This window comes from Balaenoptera physalus (genome assembly GCF_965194825.1).
Source record: "Balaenoptera physalus genome assembly, chromosome: 17".
NCBI lineage: Eukaryota > Metazoa > Chordata > Mammalia > Artiodactyla > Balaenopteridae > Balaenoptera > Balaenoptera physalus.
The window spans coordinates 6,333,101-6,351,927 of NC_138895.1; the positions used below are offsets into that span (position 1 = coordinate 6,333,101).

Sequence of the window (18,827 nt, forward strand, 5' to 3'; positions counted from 1 at the left end):
AAGCGGGTTCTTAACCACTGTCCCACCACGGAAGCCCTCACCGTGATTTGTGAAATGTCCACCCTCCTTGTCCACTTAGCCCTAGAGGATGGCAGAGAGTTCTGCCGTCTTCCACTCTGCTGTCCATGAGCTGCCCCGCCGGGGGCCAGAGGCTCGGCGGCTACACATTTGGCGCTAGACAAGTCAGGTGCACAGAGGGTTTCTCGGGTGTTCAGCTCACGCCCTTGCTTTGGCAGAAACCCAGCAGAAGGAAAGTCCAGAGGGTAAGGGACCTCCACAGCCCTTTGGAGCCCCCTTCCTTCAATAACTGAGAACCATCTGCCTAAAAGTTTGCCTGCACTCCCTCATCTGTGAAATGCGAGGGAACCCGCTGATGTGTGCGTTCTCTTCGGGGCTTTGCGACAGCACTGGGGGCTGTTTGGGGAGCGTCAGGATGAAGTGCGGGGAGTGAAAATTCAGAGGAGACTAGGCTGCAAGCAGGACAGCACGCGAGGCCTGACGGGGGCCAAACATGCCACTGACGGGCATTTCAGGCACCAGCTGCCCCAGCGAGTTTTAGCTGGGGAAGGAAATGAAGTCTATAAAAGGATTCTTCTCTGAATGGAAGGAATCTCCTGAAAACTTTCAGGTTGTCAGAAGCTGGCAGAATTCAATGTGGCCAGGTACACACCGTGGACAAAGCTCCAAGGATGATGATAATAATGATACAGTCTTTCACTAGCTGGGCATTTCATTCATTGCACATTCATGAAACAGCTATCAGGATGTCTTCGACGCAATGCTAAGCCCGTTGTCACATCATCTTACGTTACTCTCACAAGAACTTTGGAAATAAATTAGAATCCGTTTTGCTGATGAGAGATCTGAGGATTAACCAGCTTCTCGAAGGCACACATCCAGTAAGTGGCAAAAGTGAAATGAAAACCCAGGTTAATAAAGCACGTCCTAAGACTCGTTCCACAATGAATGTTTAGCATCTAGGGGGGCAGGAGCCATTTTTGCTCCTTTGCAGTAAGTCACCTTGCAGAATATTTCTCAGAAGCTTAAAATACCATTGCATATCCTGGTTTGTGATTTTCCATACAGGGAGTGACCCAAAACTCTTCATCATATTTGATCACATCAGGACTGAAGCTTCTGGGTTCTTCTGAGAGACGTTAGTGATCCACGGTCTCTCTCCAACTCAGTTCGCAGAGGAAGAAACAGATGCAGAGAAGTAAGGCGGTGGGTCTCAGGCAGGGCTGAAGAGCAGTTAGGTGGCAGATGGGGGTAGAGCAGAGGAGCCTGGTGCCCTGGCACCTCCACCAAGTACCAGGCTTAAGGAAGAGCAGGACTGAGTACCACTAACAATTCCATCATGCCACGTGATTAGCATAAACTCTGTTCTTCCTACGCTGTGTTCCTTGTCTCAAACACTATCAGATATTTAAAGAAATTTCAATTAGGAGGCTTTCTGTTAACATACATTAACTATTTATTAATCCTAGCAGATATAAAATACTATTAAAAGATTAAGAAATTTCTCGAGGGACGTTATGGGCAATTTTTGGAAATAATTACCACTATTTTAATATTAGTGTAGTGCCTCACCCTCCATTGATGCCCTGTGTTCCTCAAGAGCTTAGGAACCATCGGACTTCCGTGGTGGCGTAGTGGTTAAGACTCCGCCTGCCAATGCAGGGGACACGGGTTCGAGCCCTGGTCCGGGAAGACCCCACATGCCGCGGAGCAAGTAAGCCCGTGCGCCGCAACTACTTGAGCCTGCGCTCTAGAGCCTGCAAGCCACAACTACTGAAGCCTGCACACCTAGAGCCCGTGCTCCGCAACAAGAGAAGCCACTACAATGAGAAGCCCGCGCACCGCAACGAAGACCCCACGCAGCCAAAAATAAATAAATTAAATAAAGTTAATTAATTTTTTTAAAAAAGAGCTTAGGAACCATCTTTCCAGGCCTGATGCCTCTGCCTCCTGTATCCCTTGGGGCAGATGTTGCCACCGTTTCCAATATCCATATACCTCTCCTCTGGGCTCACAAGAAGGTTGCACTGTCACACCCCACAGCGTTAGGTGTGGCCAATGAACCATGAATGGAAGTGACACACGTTATAGCTGGGAGAGCCAGTCCCAGCTTTGCCATCTTCTCTTCCCCCAAACATGGCAGCCAACAAAATTCCCGAGAGCAGAGCTGCCATCAGGACCCTGAATGAAGGCAATGTGGAACAGAGCCCTCTGCCCCCAACCCAGGGGATGAACTTTGACCTTGTTAGCCACTGAGAGTTTGAGGATTGTTTTTTGTTTTTCTTTTGTTTTTCGTTTTTTGTTTTCTGCAGCACAACCTAGCCCATCCTGACTGCTGCCTCAGGGAAAGACCAATACAGACATGGAAGCAAATACATAAAAGACCACCATGGTAATCTGGCAGGGCGAAGAATCAAATGGCCAGGCTTAACACATTTGAATTCCTTGAGGTTCTCAGTACAAAGCAAATTCCTGAGCTCCGCACCAGGTCTAGGAATCTGCTTTTTTTTTTTTACAAGTACCCTCCAAAAGATTCTTAGGCGTTAAAATTCTGGAGTCTCTACTTTCACAAATAATCAACTTTCAGTGTTACTAACTAGAAAACTGGTGAAAATGTTACAGTTGCCAGATATTTGAAAATACCTTTGTTACATTTTAGAATCATAGTTACAAGCGCTAGCCTTTAGGAGTCTAATTTTCAGAAATGAAAAATACATTCAAGACTACCTGCCATAAACAGGACTAATTACTATAGTTCAAAACTCTACTGATTGGGATGGGCCGGGGAAGGGGAACAAAAATCTAAGTCTGCAGACATGATTTTCATCTTGACTCCCTCCTTTGTCCCAAAGGTCAAGGAGTACCATACACACCTTTTCTTTGCCAAAATACAAGAGCTTACCCTTTACGTGAAAATACGTAGTCAACATGGCGCTGCTGGGTCGTAACCATTGAAGGCCTCCTGGCCGACTGTCTCCAAGGCGTAGAAACACCTCCCACTTTTCAATGTGTGTGTGCTGACCTCTCAGCCATGGGTTCACCATCCTGTTCTCTGACAGCTCTGCTTACTGGGGTAGAGAAAAAAAAAAAAGCAAGCCACGCATGAGTGCAACTTCTCCCTCCACTGAGTCAAACTGAGGTGGCTCGTAATTGAGAACATACGGAATTTCAACCGCGGAAGGAAAGTCCGACAACGCCTGGCTTCACAGCTTTCGCCTTCATACGTGTAAATAAGTTTGAAGCTTTCGAGGATTTCTAGGCATCCTTAATCTTGTCCAGTTTTTTCTTCTCTTTTATAATAGATGGAGAAGAGCAGCCAGGTGAGTTCTTTATGTGCATCACGAGCTCACCTTCTGGCAGACAGGCTTCCAAATGCTTCAGTCACATCCCTTTCCTCTATTGAGTTCTGGACCGTTTTAAGGACTTGAACTACTGAGCATTTTATTTTGGTGGAAAAAGGTGAAACATTCATTTAGTAACTTCATGGGCATGTGGTTATTTCACTAAAGGTTCTTCCTATTTTCTCCCAATGAACTGACAGCTGCACACGGTTTAGGAATGCAGGGCTCAAGTCTGTGGCGGCAGGAAAATCACTCCACTCGGTCTGGGCAAAGGCTTGATGTGTTCTGTCCACGTTTCAAATTTCCCAGAGCATCCCAGTGTACAAGCATCTGATATAAAACCGACCTTCTCCCCTAAAGACGCTCTGAGTTTATAGATTTGCGTCCATCTGCTAAGAATTCTTTGCTTGAAAGAATTTGAGAATTGAGATTTGGATGGCATTTCAGGTTCCCGAGGTTTTGTTTTCACCCCCAGATTCACCACCTGATGCCTTTTAAATACAGTTTAATAGTTGAAATGGATTTTTGTACTACTTTCTGCACTTAAATGATTATGTGTTCATGTGCATGCACACGCTGGATTTCTTAAAGAATTTATTCCAGACAAGTGTGTGGAGGGTCACATTACATCACAGTTATTTTTTTAAATTAGAATCCTAGTGATTTGGGGAGGTCTGTTCAGAGGGATTTGAAATTCTATGCAGCCCAGCAGATAGTAAGGCTGATTTCAAGCTGAAAAGGAAATATTCAGCATCTTCTCTTCTTTAGCACTGATTTGCTCTTAACCCTTTTTCCTGGTGACTGAGCTGCTTTTTCACACATTCAGTTTTAGGGGAAAAGAAAAAAATGGAGCGCAAACGTCTTGCTTAGTGAGAAGACAAACCTACAGCTAATGCGGTGGATGTAGTTCTGCTGGATTTTCCTCTTTCTGTCCCTGCACACGTGCCCGCCAGTAGGTTACCTCCCTGTGGGCAGGCGCTTTTTTCCCCACTACTGGGTCACCGCTGTCTGGTTAACTGTCTGGTGTGTATTGGGTGCAGGTGCTTGATGCTTGCTGGAGGAACGTGTGGCAGGGAGAAGCCAGGATCACCTTAGGAGTGTCATCGAGAGGAGAGACCAGAAAGGCTCAGCAGGTGGCTCCATCAGCTGTGCCCTTTCCCTTCACTGGGCTCCCCAATCACACGTGCCATTTGTTCTTCCCTGCGGCCTCCTCCATCTCATTCCCCTGCCCTGAGTCGCTGGTCTGCTCTAGGCTCAAGGCCTGGCGCTACAGCAGCGAGCCCACCAGACAGAACGCCCACCCACAAAGAGTTCTGGTCCCCTTGGAAAGTAAGTTAAATAAGTCAGTTACATAGAATGTTAGACAATGACCCATGCTTAGGAGAAAGGAATAAAACAGGGATGAGTGACAGGAAGTGGCCTTACTCAGGGTGACAGTTGTGCAAAGACTGAAGGAAGTGAGGGAGGAAACTTGCAGAGATCTGGGGAAAGCAATCCAGGCTGCGCGCAGCAAATACACGGTGGGAAGCTGGCCCACAGGGCTGAAGCGGAATGAAGGGGGATCAGGTAGGGCCCGTTAGCTGTTTAGTGGTAAGTGTCTAAGAAAGAAAAATGTTCTAGAGATCAAATGCCACTTAGGGAAAAGTCCAGGTTAAGCAAACTTAAGCTGGTTCTCTGGGATCTTTATCGAGCCATTAATCGCCAAAAGGCAGTTTTAGTGCAAACCGTTTCCTAAGTGAATGTGAGTCCAGAACCACTTTTGGGGAAACTCAGTTCTGTAGAGACCACAGAAGCAAGCTGAGGGACAGAAGGGTGGATGGGTGGCTGGGCGGGCTGACTTGAGGGCCCCCAGCTGTGTCCCCAGCGTTCCCTAACCAGCCTGAGACGTTCAACCATCAGAGAAAGAGGGGGAGGGCTAGAGGGAGCTGCTGTGTCAGGCGACAGAAAGAGCATCATAAAAATATTACATTTTCCTTACACATAGGAATAGAACTAAGTCCCACTATTCCTTACTACCAATTGGCACTGTTGGTCAGTCCTATTTTTTTTTAATAAATTTATTTATTTATCTTTTTATTTTTGGCTGCATTGGGTCTTCGTTGCTGTGCACGGGCTTCATTAGTTGTGGCATATGGGCTTCAGTAGTTGTGGTGCGTGGGCTCAGTAGTTGTGGCTCGTGGGCTCTAGAGCACAGGCTCAGTAGTTGTGGCGCACGGGCTTAGTTGCTCCGTGGCATGTGGGATCTTCCCAAACCAGGGCTCGAACCCATGTCCCCTGCATTGGCAGGCAGAGTCTTAACCACTGCACCACCAGGGAAGTCCCTGGCCAGTCCTATTTTTATTTTCTTTATTAATAGCATTTGTGTAACAGAAAAGTAAATAATACAGAATAATATAATTTCAAATAGACACCTTTATGCATATCTTTATAATAAAGCAACAACACATATGTGTATAATTGTATATATACATATATAGTGAGCATACACTATATATACATATATAACATACATTTCCTTAAATATACTCGTGTATATATATATACATGAGTACATACTATACCTGTATATGTATGTAACATACGTACATATACTATACATAAACGTATTATACATATATAACATATATAACCTATGCTAAATGTACATATATAATATACACAGATGTACTATAAATATATTTATAAATATATGTATATATAGTATATACATATACCACGTATATGTGTATGTACGTGCATGTGTGTGTATCTCTGCATGTGTGTATGTGTGTACGTACACGTGTTGTGTACATGTACCTCCACGTGCATGTGTGTTTGTATATGTATATGTACAAGCCCGTCCCCCTGCTTGAGCTCAGAGCTCAGCGGTGAGCTGGGGGAGGCATTCGCCACCAGCCCACCTGGAGAACAAAAACAGGAACCATCAAAACCATGGAGACCAGCGATCAGCAGGGCGAAATCTCCTAGAGCCAGAAAGGCAGTGACCTAGGCTGAGCCGACCACAGGGGCTGGGGCACTTCTGAGAGCTCAAGCCTCCCAGCTCCTGCCCGCGGAGACACCTCCACCCTCCGACCCGCTCCCGGGCAGGGCCAAGCCCCTCCCCGACTCCCAGCAGAAGGCAGCGGAGGGGCGGGAGGAGCCCACTCCCAGTGCCTTCCCTTCCGGCCATGACCCTTCATCAACCCACTCACATTGGCTGAGCCTCAGTCTCCTCATCTGTGAAGTGGACACACTGTTGCCTCCTTCTCAGTAGGTGCGAGGGTTAAATTTGCGTGCACAGGGGTCGGTGCCTCCCCGCCTCCTTCCTGCTGTGTTCTTTCCTTCCAGGAAGGACAGACCAAATGTACTGTCACCGCAAAGGGGGTGAACTTCAGGACAGGATTAGCCACGGGAAAATGGCTTTCATTCACTGCAGGCCTGAGTCTGGAACCCGGAAAGGAGTCAAACAGGTGAGCAGAGGAGAGGGCGGGGCATCTGCGTCTGGAGCTCTGCCCACCCCCCCCCCACACACACTTGCTTTCCCAGCAGGAAGCGGCCTTGCTTCCGCACTCACTTATGACAGTTATTCATTGCACAGAACATTTGGCAGTAAATCATGGGTGGCCTTGTGGCATGTCTTCTGTAGTGTTTCAATTTGTTGTTAGAAATTGTTGTTTAAATCTTACCTTAGTCTATTTAACTTTTCCCACTGGGAAGGCGATGGGAAAACCCACCCATGGAAATTTGCACACTGCGGCTTCATCTGGGAAAACCCACTTTGCATACGCGCTGCCCTGGCATTAACTCAAACGCAAATTGACTTCCTAAGACTTTCCGGTGTGGGCTTATCTATAAAAGTAACTGTAGTTCTAAAAATAATTGTGGTTCCAATGGGGGAGGGGGGAGGCATACACACGTGCAGTTAATTAAAGACCTAGATAGACGCTCCAGGCTCTGAATTGAACGCTGCCATTCCTTTCATTGTGCATCATTGTGAATGCCTGCAGACCAATATCATTTAATTGCTTTAAATTCTGTTTTCCATTGTGCTGCATTGGTACCGTAATAGGCACTTCAGCTGGGGGGGTAGGGAGGGCGGGAAACCAAGGAGAGAGAGAGAGAGAAGTTTCCCTTAGCGCTGTATACAGTTGTGAGCCGGACTTATTGCAATGAAGCTTTCTGTAGAACTCATTTGGTATCACAACTCTGCAGCACGCCGTACCTTACCTAGTAGACAAGCATTTATACCTACTCACCGTGGTTCGGAGCTCAGCTGCGCAGCACGGTGTTACGGCCCTCAACGTGAAGTAGAAGGAGGCAGCTGGCTGGAAAACAGACCAAGAGTGGCAACTGAGTGAAAACCACCTCATTTACAGAGCTCACCTGAGATCCTTCTCCTACCGCCGGCCCAGGAGGGCAGAGGGGCTGCAAGATCACCAAACGAGATTGAATGATGTTCTAGATACTGTTGGAAATTGAACACTGGAAGGCTTAGAAGTGTTACATCCAAAGGATTCTGTGTGAATGCTTTTCTAGGGGTGTGTGTGTGTGTGTGTGTGTGTGTTCATACTTTCATCAGAGAAGTTGTGCTCTGTAATTTAGGGATTGGAAAGTGTGACTAGAGGGTGCAAGCCTCTGCACTGTGGGCCTTGTTTGCTGCTTCTTGCTCTATCTGAGCTGATATTTTAGGCACGCTGATCTCATTTCCACCCTGAGACCTTGCAGATAAGACGGACGTCCCTGCAGATAAGACAAGCTGCCTGGGGAGCTGCAGACACCCTCCCCGGGACGGTTCCCTACACACTGGCCAGTCAGAGACCAGCAAAGACAATGGCCTTTTCTCTCCAAAGAGCACACGGTGTCGAGCAGAGCCCGTTAAGCCTCCAGCGTCACTGACCTCTGTGTGAGGCGGCATCTCTTCAATGACGGCAGTCTGTGAGTTCGGAAGAGGGGGGAACATCCTGAGGGTACTGACAACGGGACGCTGTGCTCCCCGCAGGACAGAGGGGAGAGTCTGTCCCAAGCTCGGGGGCAGAAGGAGCGAGCAGAGACCCCACACCCACCCAAGAAATCTAGAGACAGAAAAAGGGAAGGGCAGCGAGCGAGCCAAGGCTGCTTCCAGGGCTGAAGGTCCAAGCGCGTCAGGTAACGATCTTGGCCTTGACCTTGTTGCTGTTGTTCTGATTCGTAAGTGCTCAGAGCAGGTTAACCTCTAACAAGTATTCTTCTCTCTCGAAATGAATACCTAGGTATTTTGTCCCGCAGAGGTGTTGCTGATTATGTCTGATGCTCCAGCAGGACAGCACCGAGTGCGTCCCCACAGAGCAGGGGCCGCTGGCCTGCAGGGACCACACGGCTCCCCGGTACCTGCCTCGGAGCACGGCCACGGATCCAGGACACACACACGGCCCCGGTGTCCTGTCCTCAGTTCCACTCACTCAGAGGGAACTAGAAACGGTCCGTGTGAGCCACGCTCCTGGCCCACGTGCCTCACAAGCCGCACCTGGGGACACGGTGGTTTTGTGGGTGCAGCAGTACACGTGCCCCTAACTTCCTTCAGATGCCGAGGCTACCCCCGCACCTCCCACCCCATCCACTCTCGGTAGAGGGTTCGTATGTGACTCGGGGTCCCAACTCCTGGGCCACCTGACCCAGCCCGAGGTCCCCCAGTGAGAAGTGGGGGGAGGAACCCCTGGGGGGAGGTTGCTGTCCAGCCACACCCAGCAGACTTTCAGTTCCGTGGGCAAAAAATAAAGAAAATCGCCCCCGCCTTTTTGCATCAGTTTGAGTGGGGTTTTCTGTGGCTTTCCAAGAAGTTCTGACTACCGGCCTCTGCATGGTGTCTTTTGAGAGAGGGTGTTCGTTTAAGGACAGTGAATGCTTGCTCAGAGCAGGACGCAGCTTCTTAGACGCCTGCTCTCCTTGGACTTTGTCCACATGAAGACCGCTTAGAGCATCAGAGCAGAACCGTCCACACGAAGACCTCTTGGAGCATCAGAGGAGAACCATCCACACGAAGGCCTCTCGGAGCATCAGAGCAGGACCGTCCACGCGAAGGCCGCTCGGAGCATCAGAGCAGGACCGTCCACGCGAAGACCGCTCGGAGCATCAGAGCAGGACCGTCCACGCGAAGACCGCTCGGAGCATCAGAGCAGGACCGTCCACGCGAAGACCGCTCGGAGCATCAGAGCAGGACCGTCCACGCGAAGACCGCTCGGAGCATCAGAGCAGGACCGTCCACGCGAAGACCGCTCGGAGCATCAGAGCAGGACCGTCCACGCGAAGACCGCTCGGAGCATCAGAGCAGGACCGTCCACGCGAAGACCGCTCGGAGCATCAGAGCAGGACCGTCCACGTGAAGGCTTCTTAGAGCGTCAGAGCAGAACCGTCCCCGTGAAGACTTCTTAGAGCATCAGAGCAGAACCGTCCCCGTGAAGACTTCTTAGAGCATCAGAGCAGAACCGTCCACACGAAGACCGCTTGGAGCATCAGAGCAGAACCGTCCACGTGAAGGCTTCTTAGAGCATCAGAGCAGAACCGTCCACACGAAGACCGCTTGGAGCATCAGAGCAGAACCGTCCACGTGAAGGCTTCTTAGAGCATCAGAGCAGAACCGTCCACGTGAAGGCTTCTTAGAGCATCAGAGCAGAACCGTCCACATGAAGACCGCTTGGAGCATCAGAGCAGAACCGTCCACGTGAAGACTTCTTAGAGCGTCAGAGCAGAACCATCCAGAGGGAAGGGATCAGCGGCTATTAAGATGGTCTGGGCCGAAGGGCGCCACTCGGCACCCCCAAGTCAGGGGGTCCCCTCCCCAGGAGGTGATCTGCCCTCTGACATGATGTGCCCTTTCAAACATAAACTTGTTTGTTCTGATCATGCAAGTGATACATAGTTATAGAAAAACTGGAAAAAACCGGTAGGATAAAAAGAAACAAAGTAGTAACATTTCTCCCTAATTCTCACTGTACATGAAGGTAAAGAGGTTGCTAATTCTGGTCTCGCCCTGCAATGCCCTTTAAACACACAGAAGGGGCTGTGTCTTTTTCGCTCTTATAATTCCAAGATCTAGTGCTGTGCCTGCCTCATAGTAAGGATAGTAATCAATTAAAATAGTGAGTAAGGAATGAAGTGGTGGAGCACAAGGCAGTACTTGCAGACCGTCCACGCCGCCACAAAACATCATACATGCAAGGCACCCAGGGATAAAGGGGGCTACGTGCTGCTGGACACAGAAAGCTAGGCTTCCTTGGAGGCCCGAGCCCTGCTTGGCCATCTCTCTCAGGTACATCTCAGGATACAGCTGGGGGAAGCTCAGGTGTAGTTCTGCACTGCGCTTGGCTTTGGAGTCAGACTTGCGTTCAGTCTTGGCTCAGAGACTTGCTAGGCTTTTGAGCTTCAATAAATGTCCGATGCAGTGATCTCATCCACTGGGTTCCGTTCTCCCAAGACGCCCAAGATGGGGTCTTCTTTCCACCCAAAGGATCGAAGTTCAGCTGCACAGTGGCTTTCCTTGGCCCTCCTTCCGAGACAGGGAGTGTCCTCCTTGGTGTACGAGCTTGAACCTGGGCCCACAGATCTGAAATTGGACACATTTCCTTTTGGCTGGATCATCCTCATGTTTATAAATTGGATTCATTTTGGGAAACAACAAGAGGAAAATAATAGGAGTGATCAAACTTTATTTTTTATTTTAGAATAAGATATAGAATAAATGATACATGGATCGTTCTTAGGAGGTTTTTCAAAATGTATCTCAGAATCATTCCAAAAACAGAGCTCCAGAGTATTTTTAGAAATGACACCTCTGTGAGAATGCATAGAGCACCTCCCACGGTGACTACTCGGAAGTTAAGCCTCACTTAGATGTATGAGCTCCAGCCAGTTTACTGTAAAGCATCTGTCCTCACTGTAACACCATACAACCGCAATCACTCCACAAATACCCAGTCACCTTAGTTTGGGAACATGTAAAATATTGTTTATCTGGAGTCGAGTCCCTCTCACTGTCACAGAGATTCATTGTCTAAGAACCTTGGGGGCACGTACCCAATAACTATGGGGTTTGTCTTGCCCCGACCCAAAAACAGCCTGGTGACCCCACTCAGCCCCAGGTGTGGAAGGCACTACAAGGAACGATGTTTAGGCTTTTATGAAAAGCCCAACTAGAATCATTAGCAATGAGGGGTAAGGTTATTCTTCAACTTCTATATTCATCAGGGGTTTTTTTAACATCTTTATTGGAGTATAATTGCTTTACAATGAGGTGTTAGTTTCTGCTGTGTAACAAAGTGAATCAGTTATACATATACATATATCTCCATATCTCCTCCCTCTTGCGTCTCCCTCCCACCCTCGCTATCCCACCCCTCTAGGTAGTCAGAAAGCACCGAGCTGATCTCCCTGTGCTATGTGGCTGCTTCCCACTAGCTATCTATTTTACATTTGGTAGTGTGTATATATCAATGCTACTCTCTCACTTCGTCCCAGCTTACCCTTCCTCCTCCCCATGTCCTCAAGTCCATTCTCCACGTCTGCATCTTTATTCCTTTCCTGCCCCTAGGTTCATCAGAACCTTTTTTTATTTTTTTGAGATTCCATATATATGTGTTAGCATACAGTATTTGTTTTTCTCTTTCTGACTTACTTCGCTCTGTATGACAGACTCTTGGTCCATCCACCTCACTACAAATAACTCAATTTCATTTCTTTTTATGGCCGAGTAATATTCCATTGTATATATGTGCCACATCTTCTTTATCAATTCATCTGTCATATTCATCAGTTTTTTATGCTAAGTTCAAGCTCAGCTCTTAAAATTCTTTTTTGGAAATTAAACAGAGTTCAACAACCATGTTAGTTTTCTTTCTACATGATGTAAAATTATATCAAATAGCTATTTTAATGAATACTACATTGAAATAAAATACATTACGTGATGCTATATTATATATTCATGGCATTCGGTATTAGACCATACTATATTATATTAATTGTTGGCAAGTTATGCCATATTAATAACAATCATCAAAATATACCCTGTCTCTAATGATTAAAAAAACACAAAATAAAAGCGGGAACCAGCCTTTAGTACACTCATCTTATTAGTTAGGTGTAGGCACTGAATTCTCGAAGAAACATTGAGAGAGAAGAGTATGATTCCCCCTCTGCCCGGCTGGGGAAACTGAGACAGGCCACCGGGCAGGATTTTGATTTTGCATGTTCAATCTAGAGTGTTATCTCAGGGCCTTAATTCCCGGAGTAAAATCCATGGGATGTTGAGGTCTAACCCAAGACTTGAAGGGAGGTGTGGTTTTGTTTTTTTCTCCCTCTAAGACACAAGCACATCTCTCTGACGGGGCCTGTCTGGGACGGGAGGCGGAAGGTCAAGCACTGTTTCCCTCCACAGAGGCCAGGCTAACCAACGGGTCCTCTCATGGTGACAGGAATTTAGGCACAGTGTCCTTTGGTCCCATGTGAGCCCCGCTGGAGGTAGGTGGCTGGGACGGTGCTGGAGGGAAAGCACCCCAGGGTAAGCAGGGCTCCCTCAAAGCTGCCTGTCTCAGTCTCTGCCCCTGAGGGCCCCTCGGCCTAGAATGTGCTTTTCATCTCCCCAACCCCTCACTAGCAAATGCCTGCTCCCTCTTCACGTCTCAGATGAAACGCCACTTACGGCGATTACACAGCCTTCCCTGACACCCCTCAGGACCCCACAGCACTTTTTGCAGATTTGTCTACTTTTGATCATTTGCGCATGCATTGATCGTCTTATCTTTGGCATTAGACAGGAAGCTCCATGGGGAGGGGGCGGTGACGCCTTATTGTCTGTTGTACCCCCAGTGCTTAACCGCAGTTCCCAGGACGTAGCTAAGAGTTAATAACAAACATTTATTGAAAGAATAAACAAACTATGTAAATTCCTTGAAGCAAAGTCTTTGTCTTAGTCACTGTTATACTGTCAGAGTTCAATTCAGGCAATGAATGAATGCAGAAGCAAGGATGGATTAGGATTTTACCATTTTACCACCATCACAGCAATAACTGATTCAGGCAAGAGTCATCAGTGGATGCTAAAACTGATGGATGTATGCTTGGTGAGGAACAAGGATATTTACATAGCCTCCAAGAAGCTCCCCACAAACTCCTAGCTCATTATAAAGGGACAAATAGTAACCTTATAGTGGAGAGCCTGGTGGATACCACCTTAACCAATGGATCCAAGTTAACATCACTGATGTTGGGACAAACCAACCGCACTTGATACCTGATAAGATGCTCCAAAAGGACAGAGCATCATCTAGGTAGAGCCTGTGTGGAACAGGAATTGGAATATGGAAGGAGCAGAAAGATTTTTAATTGGTTCTCATGACAAGCCCAGTGACACAGGAACCTTGTGATTATAGGAAAGGCTCGTTCCTATAGTATAAACGAGGAGGTAGATTCAGTGCAATTTGATGACTTGGCAACAATCAAGGCTAGAAAGTCTCAGAGTCGGACCTCTCAGCAGGACGTCCAGCTCCAGCCTAAGTCTTCCCTCCACTTCCTGCTGCCTCTCTCAGGCCTCAGACATACAAGGAAGGTTAATGAGTGGCTCCAACAAGGGGAAGGAGGCCTAGTGGTGAGTGCATGGAGAGGGAGGCTGCAGACTCGAGCTCCTTCCTCTCCTGCCTCGGCCACCAGCCACTGGTGGGAATGGACGGGGGGCACCTCTGCACCCCTAGTTCCCTTTCTGGAAAAGGCAGTTCCTGCCTCATCTCTGATTCTAGGAAGTAGATCCTTCTATCCAAACTTTTGTTTCATAGACTTCGCAGCCACTCATTTGTAGTGTGATTTGGAAACTTGCTACGAATGTTGTAAGAGAAGCAGTTTCCTTCAGAGTCAGATGTTTTGACAAAATGACTACATTATCTTAGATTTGAGACAGGAAAAAAGAAAGGAACCTACTTCCTTTCTTTTGCCCACTAGGCAAACCCTTCCAAGTATGATAAAAAAAATGAAGCAAATCTCCCAGTGTCCCCCGACAACAGGTCAAAATCATTCATTCATTCATTGAATCATTTACTAGTTGAACCATACTTTCCAAAGCCACATCTCTAACAAAAAAATCTTCATGATATAAAAATCTTCTAGCACTTAGAAACCTAAGTCTTGATTTGCTGAACTAAACAACAAAATGACACTGCCCCCATCCTGAACAGGAAAGAGTTCTTGCTTAAATGTCTTCATCATGGGACATTTAGTGAACATCTATTGTGCACAAGGCATTCTGCTCTGGGATATCAAGGAAGGTTTAAAGTAGGACATGAATGGGCGTGGGGATAAAGGACTGGTAGACTTTGTGCATGTGCATTTGGAAGGTAGGGGCCCTGCAAGCACGTACCAGGGGTGGGCAGGATGGGGCTTATACGAAGGACCGCTGGTCGTTCAGTTCAGTTACCTGCCCCGGTGTATGAATATCAGTGTGGGGAAGGTAGATAAGGGTTAAGGAAGTTGAACTCTGCTTTGTAGCCATTTAGGATTCCTTAAGAATGATCATTTTTTTTTAACAGAAGCTCCATGCTTCAGGAGTTGTTTTGTTTGTTTGTTTAAAAGATGCTGGAATGTCTGGAATGTCCCCTGTAGTGTACAGGCCACGGGAGGGAGCTGGAGCTCAGACCCAGCAGCAGAAATGAAACCTCTGATTGAAATGGGTGCTTGAAGCACAGTGAGTTGGAAGGGTCTCAGGGCTTCTTTTCCATTTCAATTTCTTATTCTCTTTTAAAATACTATACAGTGAAACATGAACAAGCCTTCTCAGCCACCAGACAAGGCTGGTTTCCCTCTTGGGAGACCTTGTCACCCCGCTCCGTACACACCCCTGCTTCTTCTCCAAAATCCTCCCCACACCCCCATCCACTTGTACCCTTACTATCCCTGTCTTCCACAGTGACGAGGCCCCAGAAAGGGGGCACAGGATGGGAAGATGGAGAGTGGGGGGGTCCCCTTGAGCTCTCGAATCCGGGTGGGTCAGGGAGCATCCCGCATCCACAGGCGGAGAACGGGGTGTTCAGGGCGAGATCGGGGCCTTAGAGGATAAAGGCACATCCAGTCTGATGGGGAATAAGAGAGGCTCCCCTCCCCCTGGGGGGCAGGGGGGAGGAGAGGGAGGGAGGTGACCCTGTTACGCACCCCTCCACTAGCCGCTGGAGGCTGGGGGGACCCAAGCTGCGGTGCTGCCCCTCCCTGGTAGGTAAGAGCAGCTCCAGAGCCGGGCAGGATGGGAGGTTTTACGAAACTCTCTGCTGGGTCTTGGACACCTGTTCCAGGCCTGGAGCTCCCCATTCCTGCCTGGGTTGGTTAGAAAGAGCTGAGGCTAAAGTCACAGCTGAGACGATCCACTCAGGCTGTGCAGGAGCTACTTGAGAACCCAGAAGCAGACAGAAGCCAAAACAGCCCATCAATACCTGATGCGCAGGCAGAAGCTCTTGCCTGGGTTCTCGGCGAATTCTATCAACAGTCCTGGGAGCCTCTGAGGAAGTACTCGCAGATTCCGGGCTCAGGCCAGGCTCTTTTCCTGGTGGTCATGGTCCCTTGCTGGAAACGTGTCCAGGCTTGAAGCATTCTCAGAAGCTCCCCCGCTGCACATCGGAGATCTCTTTGGAGTTGGCCCCACACTAGAGTCACGTACCCGAATACGTACCAGCTTCTGTTGTGTTTCTAGAGGAAAACCGGGCTATGGAGAAGAGCAAGGACAAATTATCTGAGAGAAAACCACTGACGAGATAAATGATGGTTTTGCCCCTTGGCTCTAAGTACCCGGACGGCTGTCAGAGGGTGCGTCTGCTGACCTGCATACTTTACCTGGCAAGGACGTCAGGAGGTCACTCGCAAAACGTCCAGCGGCCCTCTTCAGAGGGGGACGGGGAGCGGTCTGGGAACCGGTGCTGGCCTACAGGATGCTTGTTACTAGTTCACAAAGAGATATGTTCGGAAATAATGAGTCCACGTTCAGAAACATTTCTGGCGACTTGACGTGGCTGCAATACCCAAGCATCTGATCCGGAGCTCTGTCTCACTGGGCAGATAAAACACTGGTCTGCGACAGACTGGAAATGAAAGCAACAACAATGAACACAGACAAAAAGCCAAAGGGATCCTTCACTGCAGCTCGTTTTAACAGCGGTGCTGTGGGGAGCACAGTGCGGAGGGGACGGAATTTCAGTGGTTTGTCATCGACTTGCTTTGAGTGCCAGCTGTGTGGCAGCAGCCGGGGAAGGAGGGCTCAGTACTGTCCTTGAAGAGTTCTCAGCGCAGTCGGGAAAGCAGACGGGTCAACCGATGCCTGCAACCCAACTGGACAGACACTAGGACAGAGCTTACTCTTGGGGTTTACCGCCCAGCACCTCCAAAGCAACGGTGCTTTTCTCGGCCATTTGGGATGCCTGGTGTCGAGGATGACAGCGACCATTTATTGAGCACTTACACGGTGGCAGACTCTAAATTTAAAACTTTACATGCATTATTATTATTATTATTATTATTATTATTATTATTATTATTATTATTATTTGCCACGCCGCGAGGCTTGCGGGATCTTAGTTCCCCAATCAGGGATTGAACCCGGGCCCTGGGCACTGAAAGCAAGGATTCCCAACTAGTGGACCGCCAGGGAACTCCCTATATGCATTATTTATTTAATCCCCACAAGAACCCTCTGGGTTGGGTACCTGATTTTCACTTTCAATTTATAGATGTGGAAATTGGGGCTCAGAGAGGATAAAAAAATCTTGTTCAAGATCATAGATTTAATAAATGGAGCAACCAGAGTTCACAGACTGCCGGACTTCAGAGCTCAAATTCTTAACCCCAACTCCACTGCCTTTAATTGATCCCGTTGTCTTTGCCTGTGTAGTGGGTGGGCAGCGGGGGAGAAAGACCCTGAACTTCTGGAAGGCACTGCCTCTTTAGCAGCTTACAGTGGTTGGCACAGAGGAGACCACTGTTTAGCAGATATTCATCCCCTCCCTCCCCAACCAGACTCCAGGGAAGATGTGTACCTCCATCCCCACACCACTGATGGTGAGCGTGGCCCTGTGACTAGTTTGGCTAACAGAATGTGCCGGCGTGCCAGCTCTGATCTCAAGAGCAGCACATGTTTCGTCCTGCCGCCCTTGTGCTTCTGCCAATCTTGGATATCCAGTGACCTAAGGAAGATGGAAAGTAAATCGAGCGGACCCAGATCCGTTTCACAGTTGAGAACCAAGCTCAGCACAGCCAGCCTGCGTCAGCCTACACCCACCTAACAGGCAGATGAGTGAATAAGGAATAAAAGCTTATTGTTGTCTGTCATGAGGCTTTATAATTGTGACTGGTCATTTTGCAGCAATACCTGATGATCAGAATGTTCAAGAAATATTTGTTGAATAATGAAGCTGGTGCCTTGGGGGCATAGAAAAAGGTACTGAGGGCTTCCCTGGTGGCGCAGTGGTTGAGAATCTGCCTGCCAATGCAGGGGACACGGGTTCGAGCCCTGGTCTGGGAAGATCCCACATGCCGTGGAGCAGCTAGGTCCGTGAGCCACAATTACTGAGCCTGCGCGTCTGGAGCCTGTGCTCCGCAACAAGAGAGGCCGCGATAGTGAGAGGCCCGCGCACTGTGATGAAGAGTGGCCCCCGCTTGCCACAACTGGAGAAAGCCCTCGCACAGAAACGAAGACCCAACACAGCCATAAATAAAAATAAATAAATTAATTAAAAAAAAAAAAAAAAAAAAAAGGTACTGACTCAGTGGAAGGGGAAAGAAAGGAATCCTCCCAGGGGAGCACTTCCTTGAGTTAGTTATTTATGCAAGTTTATCCCAGAATGGATCAATCCCCAGTGCTTTATCCAGCGCCCAGCACCAAGTGGGGGATTAACATCAACTAGATGAATGAAATCCAAAAAGGTAGATTCATATAAAGTGATGTATATGAGCTAGAAAAGACTTTTTAATCTAAAGGATTAAAGTTATTACTACTAAAATTTACAACTTAAAAGCATAGTGTCCTTAAATTTTATCACAGTTCAGTGTCTCAAATCTGAGATGGTCACAGCTGTCCCTTCATCCTGTACATCCATTGATGTCACATGAAGCCAATGGTGAAAGTACAGTCCTTCCTTTCTCTCTCAAAATAGGGATGTTGACTCAGTACCTGCATCTCTCCTTTGCAGTCAGGGCTCAGAGGAGAAGTGATGAAATGCCATGAGGTAGATAATGTACCTAGGATTGTCAGTGTGAAAGAAAGCCAGCAGTGCCAGCAAACTTCACAAAAAAAGGCTGCTCTCAAAAAATCCTGGCTGGATTTTTTGCAGATGCAAAAGGTTTAAATAAACATCCAAACTTTCTCATGCTTATCAAGACCGAACCTCTGAACCTGCCACATACAAAAAGATCTAAAGCAAGAGACTAAGAAAGACTCAGACAGCTCATGAATAAAAATTATACTTAACTGAAAATGCCCCCTTGCTCCTG

General features: G+C 47.9%; 1 long non-coding RNA gene across 2 annotated transcripts; it reads right to left on the reverse strand.

The window, feature by feature from the left end:
* Nucleotides 1–1,854: 1,854 nt before the first annotated feature.
* LOC309646612 lies at nt 1,855–17,776 on the reverse strand. 2 transcript variants are annotated; one of them, XR_014255467.1, is made up of 4 exons: nt 16,179–17,776; nt 15,782–16,050; nt 7,595–7,663; nt 1,855–3,086 (listed from the first exon to the last, which is right to left on the reverse strand). It is a non-coding gene; the product is annotated as an uncharacterized lncRNA (long non-coding RNA). The 2 variants fall into 2 exon arrangements; XR_014255468.1 differs by having other exon boundaries at nt 15,782–17,776.
* Nucleotides 17,777–18,827: the final 1,051 nt, after the last annotated feature.